Here is a 10,475-nt window from a genome sequence, read left to right on the forward strand (position 1 = left end):
GGTGTTGGACTTCCCACGACTCAGTTTCTTTTGGCAGAGGTTGCAAATGGCATCGCTGTTATCAGAGGCAGACACACACAAAAAATGCCACACTGCTGAGCTTTGCAATAATGGCATTCTGGTGGTGGCAACAGCATGCGTTGATTGGCGTGCTGTCTGGCTGACCCCGGGTGCCGATACATGCTGTCTGACTGTGCCACTAGCTCCTTGCGACGACCTCCCCCTGCTTCCAACTCGTCTCCTCCTCCTCTCTGTCTCTCCATCCAAACTTTCCCCCTGTTCTTCTTCTCTTCGAGCGGGCACCCACATGACATCCACGGACACATCGTCATCATCAACCGCTTCACTTGTATCTGACAACTCAGCAAAGGTAGCAGCAGCGGGTACAACATCATCATCATCACACTGTACGTCCATGTGTGTAATGCTGCCTGACTGAGACATATCCCTGTTATCTACATCCTCTGGCAATAATGGTTGCGCATCACTAATTTCTTCCAACTGATGTGTAAATAACTCCTCTGACAGATCAAGTGAAGCGGCTGTGGTGCTAGTGTTGGTGGTGGCAGCAGGCGGGCGAGTGGTAACTTGAGAGGTGCCCGAAGCTGAGCTGGAGGAGGATGGTGTGTCAAGGTTCCGAGCGGAAGCTGTAGAAGATTGGGTGTCCTGTGTTAGCCAGTCAACTATGTCCTCAGAACTTTTCGAGTTCAGGGTACGTGGCATCTGAACACTGGGCATTATTCTAGGGCCAAAGGGAATCACAGCGCCATGACCACGACAACCCCTGCGGGGTGGCCTGCCTCTGCCTGTCATTTTTTTTCTCGATTAGTTAAGTTGTACTATGCGTGCAAGCTACTGTGACACCAGATATGAATGGCGCTGAAGTGACACTATGCACTGGCACTGGGCCTTAAACACACAAACACGTGTGTGCAACTGACTGCTAGTTATGGCCAATCCAGCAGTAGTGGCCATGCTTGCATACTGTATAAAAAAGCACCAGCCTATGTGAGCTCCCACAGTCCTGGCCATCAGAGAGGCTGGCATTGTTTACTATATAGTGTGCAAGCATGACCACTGCTGCAGGATTGCAGGGTGGTCCTAACCATGGAAATGAGTAGTTTATCATTTGAAGGAAAAATGAATCTAGCCAGCAAAGGAAGCAATATGGCTAATAACAATACATTAGTAAGTGGTTTGTATTAACTTTCTCTACATGATAAATGACATTTGCTGAAGTGACAAACCCCTTTAACCTCTTTGGGACATATGGCGTACTAATACGTCATCATGTCCTGGTACTTAAGGACACATGACGTGCCAGTACATCATGTGTAGTTCCGATTACCGCTGCGCGGCGGGCGGTGATCAGAACTGGGTGCCTGCTGAAATCAATCAGCAGGCACCCTGGGACAATGCGCAGGGGTTCCTATGACCCCACAGTATCGGCGATCGCCAATCATTAATTTAGACCTGCAGTTTGCGGTGTTTATGGGTCGTTGCGGCGGGGATTGGTGGTGCCATCGGGTCCCCGTGCTGCTGTAATGGGGACCCGATGGCATGGAAGGCAGCACAATGCCTTCCTTAGGCATTGGCACTGCCTTCCAGTGAAGAGACTGTGAGATCCAGCCCCGTGGATCTCACAGGTAGGAATCTGTATGAGTAATACACACTGTATTACTCATACAGCCAATGCATTCCAATACAGAAGTATTGGAATGCATTGTAAAGGGGATGAAACCCCCAAAAGTTGAAGTCCCAAAGTGGGACAAAAAATAAAGTGAAAAGAAAGTTGAAAAAAAAATAATAAAATAAAGTTTTCCCCCCAAAAATTTTAGTTTCATATAAAAAAAAAAAATGTCAATTCCCACAAATAAAGTAAAAAAAAGTTGGTAAAAAATAGGGGAAAAAAACAACAGTAGACATATAAGGTATCGCCGCGTCCAAATCGACCGGCTATATAAAAATATCACATGACCTAACCCCTCAGATGAAGACCGTAAAAATAAAAAATAAAAACGGTGCTAAATGAACCATTTTTTTTTGTCACCATACATCAATAAAAGTACAACAGCAAGCTAACAAAAAGGCGTATGCCCACCAAAATAGTACCAATCTAACCGTCATCTCATCCCGCAAAAAATTAGCCCCTACCTAAGACAATCGCCCCAAAAAATAGAAAAACTATGGCTTAGAATATGGAGACACTAAAACATTATTTTTTTAGTTTAAAAAAAGCTATTATGTAAAATAAATTTAAAAAAGTATACATATTAGGTATCTCCGCATCCATAATAACCTGCTCTATAAACATATCACATGACCTAACCCCTCAGATGAACACCATAAAAAAACAGTGTAAAAAAGCAATTTTTTGTCACCTTACATCACAAAAAGTGCAATAGCAAGCGATCAAAAAGTCATATGCACCCCAAAATAGTGCCAATCAAACCATCATCTCATCCCACAAAAATCATACCCTACCCAAGATAATCACCCAAAAACTGAAAAAACTATGTCTCTCAGGAGTGTGGTGGGGGCGGAGCCTGCGCCAGTCTGAGATGGCCGCACTTTGCTGAGCTCCTGCACTACCGCCGTCTATATCACTAGCTATCAGCAGCTATCAGCCTCACCATGGTGAAAATTGGCAACCCTAAACTCGGTGAACACCCGACTCTGCAAAAAATTCTGCCAGCGAGTGGCGAAATGGACAAGTTTATTAAAAAAGCGGCGTCCTCGTTCGTGGCGCGAGAACCTAAGATGGCGCCGAATCAGCCTACACAGCCTCACAGAGCCAGCGCACAGGAGAAGTCCGACGATGAAAGTGACGCCGACGAGCCGCAAGGTAAAGGGACTCTCCCCATAACCCGGCACTACTTAAAACATACCCTGTGCAAGGCCATGGAGCTGATCCTCAGCGAGATAGCGGCCATGCGCCAAGACATGAGGCTAGTGGGGGACAGAGTGGAGGCCCTTGAGACCCACCAGGCCATGGTTCTGGAACACCAGAAAGCCACGTCTACTTCACTACAAAAGTGCAGCGCTTATCTCAACGAGCTACATAATGCCCTGGAAGACCAGGAGAACAGAGGGCGCCGCAACAACCTCCGGATACGTGGGATCCCTGAAACGGTTGCCCCAGGAGATGTCCCAAATGCGGTCAAACATCTCTGCATATCACTCCTGGGCCCAAATTTCACTCCAGAAATAACATTGGAGAGAGCCCACAGGGCTCTACGCCCCAAGCCTAAAGCAGAAGATCCCCCCAGGGACATAATCTGTAAATTTCTCAATTTCCAGGTGAAGGCTGCGGTGCAAGAAGCGGCCAGAAACCGCCCTGATATTGTATTTGAAGGGGCACAAATATCCATCTATCAAGACTTAGCTCCCTCCATGCTCAGAAAGCGCCGGATCATGAAACCCTTGACAGAATGGCTACGTGCTAATAGGATCCAATATAAATGGAACTTTCCGTTTGGGTTATCTTTTACCCAGGATGGACGTTGTTTTAACATCTCTTCACACTCGGATCTGGATGCAATGTATGACGTCCTGCAAATCCCTCCCTTCCAGATTGAAAATTGGGACTTATTTCAGGACGTTGCTGCACTCCCAGAAGTCCCAACCGTTACGCCTTTCACCTTGATGCACACCCCTAAAGCCCATAAAACGGGTAAGAGAGGAAGACAACTGACCCCAAAGAGACTTACCCAAGACCGGTGAACTTAATTAGGATCAGTCCGCTGTCTCGTTCGTTATAACTTGACTGCCAGAATTTTTTCCATTTACCTTTGAACGGATGACAACGGACATCTCACGGAATGGACTTGTCTCAGCGAAACCTGGAGAAGTCTTAACCATTTGATGTAACCTACTGTCTGTCTGTTTTCCCTTATGTTTTCCATCCCCACCTCCCTTGTGACCCTTCGTCACTGGCTCATATCTGTCTTTCGCTCTTACGTTTCATACCTATCTGGTCTGTCAGCTCTGTCCAATTTCTCAATGCTAATTTTGCTCAGTCCCTGTCACTAGTTAGCTGGCCTTTCTCATAAATACTCAACAACTTCTTTCTTATTATAGGGACCTTTCATCCCATGTAGGCTGCTTATTAACGTGCTAGACGGCACACGATTTGGTCTGTAGACCTCATTCCCCCCAAGATGACTAGCTTAGGGGTGACCCTACGCTTGAAATGTTTTTTTTCCTGTTCTAATGTTTTCTTTTTTTCCCCGGTTTGTTCTAAGGTACATGATACTATTGTCACATCACAGTAGAGGATTCCACTCCAACTTATGGATCTTATCCTTTTCTTCTGACCAGCTGACTAACACTTCACCGGTAAGTGCTCTCCCCTGGGGGACTGACACATTGATGCGCCTCGATCCCCACTCACTAAACAACCATGGCTGATCTACAAATTGCCACCTACAATGTGAGAGGACTTAACTCTCCTTCTAAGAGAAGCCAAATTTTGGCGATGCTACGCAAAGAGGGATCAGATGTGTTGCTTCTCCAGGAGACACACTTCAGGTTCAACCATTACCCCAACCTGGAATTCTCACATTATCCTGTGTGGTTCCATTGTGGTGGTAATTCATCGGCGTCCGGAGGTGTTAGCATCAGTTTTAAAAGAAAAATCCCATTTAAATACTCAGAACATACTCAAGATCCAGAGGGGAGATATCTCTTAGTGAAAGGGAATATAGGCCCTCAGATATACACATTTATTAATTTGTACGCTCCCAACAACAAACAAACATTCTGGTTTTTCAACATGTATAAAATCATTGAGTCCTTTAAAGAAGGTATTGTTGTGCTGGGAGGCAACTTTAATATTGCGCTTGACCCTCTGCTAGACATATCCTCCCATAAATCAGCTCACTCTCTGAACTCACTGAGAAGGGTGAGAGATGTTTTCTGGAACCTACACCTGGTCGACTCTTGGCGTACCCTGCATCCTAGCGATGTAGACTACACCTTCTTTTCGCATGTACACAATACATACCACCGTATCGACTACTTATTTGTGTCCAAGAAGCACCTCCAGCACTGTTCAGAGGCCAAGATCGGCTCTATCCATATATACGATCACGCACCTGTTTTCCTCACGGTTACGTCCCCTACACGCAATACCTCATGCCTTAACTGGCGTCTAAACGAATCCATTATAGGAGACCCCAAAATCATTACAAAAATCTCTTCCCTACTAGAGGAGTACTTTAAATTGAATACTGACCCTTCTCTTTCCCCTCAAACTCTTTGGGATGCACATAAACCCTTCATAAGGGGACACTTCATTAGTATTGGATCATACATTAAGAAGCTCAGGAAACAAAAGATAGCATCTCTTCTCACTAGAATTAAAAAACTTGAGACCCTACACAAACGCTCCTTAGCCGATTCTCAACGTCAAGACCTCTCTAGTCTTAGAGCAGAACTGAAAGCTTTATTGGATGCTAAATCTGCCAAATACTATCTAAATTTGCAGCATAAATTTTATGCTCACAGCGATAACACTACTAAGTTCTTGATGAATAGAATTAAGGCAAGAAGAGACAGCAATTATATACATCAGCTAAGCTCCCCAAATGGTGAAACCATTTTCGCCACAAACCAAATAGCTAATCAATTTAGAGCATTTTATGAAGAGCTTTACAACATCCCGCCCCCTCCATCCTCTGAGACCCACCTGTCTTTAATCTCCTCCTTTTTAGAGGCGAATACCCTCCCTATGCTCACTGATAATCAGAGAACCCTACTGGCAGCTCCCTTCTCAATCGAGGAGCTTTCCGTAGCTCTCTCCCAACTGCCCCTGGGAAAAAGCCCTGGCCCCGACGGCCTCCCGTCATCATATTACAAAACCTTTAAGACTCAGCTACTCCCGCACCTTCTTAATGTATGCAATTCTGCATTACAAGGTAATGCCCTATCTAGGGATATGACGACTGCACACATAGCACTGATCCCCAAAGAAGGGAAGGATCCCAAACTCTGCGCAAATTACAGACCCATTTCCCTCCTGAATATGGATCTCAAACTGTTAGCTAAAATGTTGGCCAACCGGCTGGCAAACTTCCTTCCCTCTTTGATACATGGGGACCAGGTAGGCTTTGTCCGCAATAGGGAGGGCAAAGATAACACTACAAGAGTTATCAACGCAATGTGCCATGCCAAACACACTTCCTCTCCTCTCCTCTTACTTAGCACCGACGCAGAACTGCAAAAAAGCGTTTGACAGAATCAATTGGATATACTTGAGACAAGCTCTACTGGGCTTTGGTCTGCCTGGTCCCTTTGTTCAAGCGATCTTTGCTATGTATGCACAGGCCACTGCCCTGGTAATGGTTAATGGTAGTCTTTCATTAACCTTTTGCATACACAATGGTACCCGCCAGGGTTGTCCCTTGTCCCCCCTCCTATTTGTATTGGCAATGGAACCCCTCCTGTCCACGTTTAGGAAAGATCATAATATTAAAGGCTTTACTTTGGGAGGAAGGGATCACAAAATCGCGGCGTTCGCAGATGATGTTATAATCATGACGACAAATCCCACTACTTCCCTATCTTACATACAAAATCACCCACAACAATATAGCTCCATCTCAAACTTTAAGATAAATACTAGCAAATCGGTGATTCTTACGCTAGGAATATCTACTCATACCAAGTCCTTACTGATGAAAAACTCCCCCTTTAATTGGTCTTCCCCAACTATCACTTATCTAGGAGTCAAAATCGGCCCTCAAATCTCAGATCTCTTCTCCCTAAACTACATCCCCCTTAAAAACTCTCTATTTACAGCCATAGACAACTTGCAGACCAGGGCGCCCATGCTATCCTGGTTTGGGCGTAAAAATCTTCTTACTTCATTAATCTTACCGCGCCTGACATACCTTCAACAGGTCCTCCCAATTCCTATACCTAGCTCCTTCTACACATCCTTGAAACAAAAGTTTAGAACTTTCATATGGAATGGCAAGAAAGCCAGACTCTCATACAAACTTTTGGCCCATCCACGCCAGCTAGGCGGCCTTGGCCTCCCAGACCCGGAACTGTATGGAAAAGCGATACTGTTAGCTAGAGCGGTTGACTGGCTCTGCAACCCTACTGACAAACCTTGGGTAAGCCTAGAACAAAGCATACTAGACATTCCTTTTCGGACAGCTTTATTAGGTCACCACTTTCCCCCACATATACTACTGCCTAACTATCCAATTCTAACTGGATGCCTGGAGATGGCTGAACTCCTCCCATTGCTCAATTCCATTCCCTTCCCCTATCCTGACGGTTGCAGATATCTTAGGTACGTCCTCTCCAATATTACTGCAATCCTCCTCCAAACGTATTAAATCCTCCTCTTTGCCCATCAGAAACCTCTTTGACTCCCCGGGGAAGCTCCTAGAGACCGAAGCCATACATACCTTACTTAACCCCATGTGACCTTACCTTGATCCCTCACATTAGGTCCTTTCTAATAAGAAACAATACCGAAGGTGAACTCCTTCGTCCAATAGGCTGGTTTGAAGCCCTCTTCATCAATCCTAAACCCCTGAGAAAACTAATATCGCAAATACATTGCAAACTGCGTACTCCACCACTTATCGCCAAGCCATCTTTCATACACAACTGGGAAAGAGAAACTGGGATAACCATATCTTTCAGTGATTTGCCCGATTTATTTAACACCCCCCACAAGGTTTCCCGATGCGTGCGCATTCAGGAAAATGGATACAAAATACTGACCCATTGGTATATTACTCCAAGTGCTGGAGGTGCTCTGAGGAGACGGGGACCTTCCTTCATATTTGGTGGAACTGCCCAGTTATTAGCAAATGGTGGTCGGACATTTTTCGCTTAAGCAACCAAATATGCCGTGAATCTGTAAAGATGTCTCCACTTGGCGCATTGCTGTCCCACTACAGGTCCTTCTAAAAAAATTAGCATATTGTGATAAAGTTCATTATTTTCTGTAATGTACTGATAAACATTAGACTTTCATATATTTTAGATTCATTACACACCAACTGAAGTAGTTCAAGCCTTTTATTGTTTTAATATTGATGATTTTGGCATACAGCTCATGAAAACCCCAAATTCCTATGTCAAAAAATTTGCATATCATGAAAATGTTCTCTAAACGAGCTATTAACCTAATCATCTGAATCAACTAATTAACTCTAAACACCTGCAAAAGATTCCTGAGGCTTTTAAAAACTCCCAGCCTGGTTCATTACTCAAAACCGCAATCATGGGTAAGACTGCCGACCTGATTGCTGTCCAGAAGGCCATCATTGACACCCTCAAGCAAGAGGGTAAGACACAGAAAGAAATTTCTGAATGAATAGGCTGTTCCCAGAGTGCTGTATCAAGGCACCTCAGTGGGAAGTCTGTGGGAAGGAAAAAGTGTGGCAGAAAACGCTGCACAACGAGAAGAGGTGACCGGACCCTGAGGAAGATTGCCGCATTCCCCAGGTCAAGCCACTTTTGAACCAGAAACAGCGGCAGAAGCGCCTGACCTGGGCTACAGAGAAGCAGCACTGGACTGTTGCTCAGTGGTCCAAAGTACTTTTTTCGGATGAAAGCAAATTTTGCATGTCATTCGGAAATCAAGGTGCCAGAGTCTGGAGGAAGACTGGGGAGAGGGAAATGCCAAAAGTCCAGTGTCAAGTACCCACAGTCAGTGATGGTCTGGGGTGCCATGTCAGCTGCTGGTGTTGGCCCACTGTGTTTTATCATGGGCAGGGTCAAAGCAGCTAGCTACTAGGAGATTTTGGAGCACTTCATGCTTCCATCTGCTGAAAAGCTTTATGGAGATGAAGATTTCATTTTTCAGCACAACCTGGCACCTGCTCACAGTGCCAAAACCACTGGTAAATGGTTTACTGACCATGGTATTACTGTGCTCAATTGGCCTGCCAACTCTCCTGACCTGAACCCCATAGAGAATCTGTGGGATATTGGGAAGAGAAAGTTGAGAGACGCAAGACCCAACACTCTGGATGAGCTTAAGGCCGCTATCGAAGCATCCTGGGCCTCCATAACACCTCAGCAGTGCCACAGGCTGATTGCCTCCATGCCACGCCTCATTGAAGCAGTCATTTCTGCAAAAGGATTCCCGACCAAGTATTGAGTGCATAACTGAACATAATTATTTGAAGGTTGACTTTTTTTGTATTAAAAACACTTTTCTTTTATTGGTAGGATGAAATATGCTAATTTTTTGAGATAGGAAATTTGGGTTTTCATGAGCTGTATGCCAAAATCATCAATATTAAAACAATAAAAGGCTTGAACTACTTCAGTTGGTGTGTAATGAGTCTAAAATATATGAAAGTCTAATGTTTATCAGTACATTACAGAAAATAATGAACTTTATCACAATATGCTAATTTTTTTAGAAGGACCTGTATAAGGACGCAAATCAACCCCCTCCAAACTATCTCTTCAAACAGCTCTTGATTGCAGCTCGTCTACTCGTCCCCAAACACTGGCTTCAGACCTCATTGCCAACAATTGAACAATGGAAGCTTAAGGTGGACCAGCTCTATCGTTTTGAAGAGCTATCTGCTTGGGAATCTCGCACGCACCCAGCCTTCCTGAGGCGTTGGTCACTCTGGTCTACTTTTAGGTTTTCCAATAGCACATAGGCACATTTCCTCTGATGCTCTGTTGCCATAACTCACATAAAGTCTGAGCTTTCTAAGCTTAGACATGCCCATACTTATAGGTTTGCCTTTGACATCCTAGCCCAAACAACATCTAAGCTTCCTAGGATTAGACATGCCCATACATAGTTATAGGCCCTTGAACCTGATTGGATAGCATTCTCCACACACAACTTGTTGTGAATATGGTCAGCATAATTGTACAATGTACCTGACCTGCTCCTGTTGGTCACTGATGTGCGTGCTTCCTCTATATATATGCCTGAATCTTATGCTACTGAATATTATGTACCTTTTCCATGTTACATTATACCCTGTAACCTACTGTCGTGTTTTACGGCTTTGAAAATAAAAAAAACAAGTTTAAAAAAAAAAAAAACTGTCTCTCAGACTATGGATACATTAAAACATGATTTTTTTTGTTTTAAAAATGAAATCATTGGGTAAAACTTACATAAATAAAAGAATAGTGTCACGAGGGTGTCAAGAGCCACGTCTGACTCCGTTATACCCGGGGTCAGGAAGTCGCAGCGAGTGGCTGCGCGCTCTATGTCTAAAGATCACGCTGTTTCTTAATGATAGCTTTCTGTGTTTGCCTTGCAATCCTTTTTGTTTCACTCAGGGATCCGTAGCTTCTTCTCCTCAGCTGTTTCTTGTCACTCCCAACCTCCTTATATTCTCCTCTCTCACTTCTCTGGTTGCCAGATATAGAGCTTCCTGCCTGGACTTCTATACTGACCCACTGGAGCTGTGTAGCTGTTATTCCTGGTTGTTGTTCCAGAACGTTACACCCCGGATCCCTGTTGGTTG

Source organism: Bufo gargarizans, chromosome 1, assembly GCF_014858855.1.
Source record: "Bufo gargarizans isolate SCDJY-AF-19 chromosome 1, ASM1485885v1, whole genome shotgun sequence".
Taxonomy (NCBI): Eukaryota; Metazoa; Chordata; class Amphibia; order Anura; family Bufonidae; genus Bufo; species Bufo gargarizans.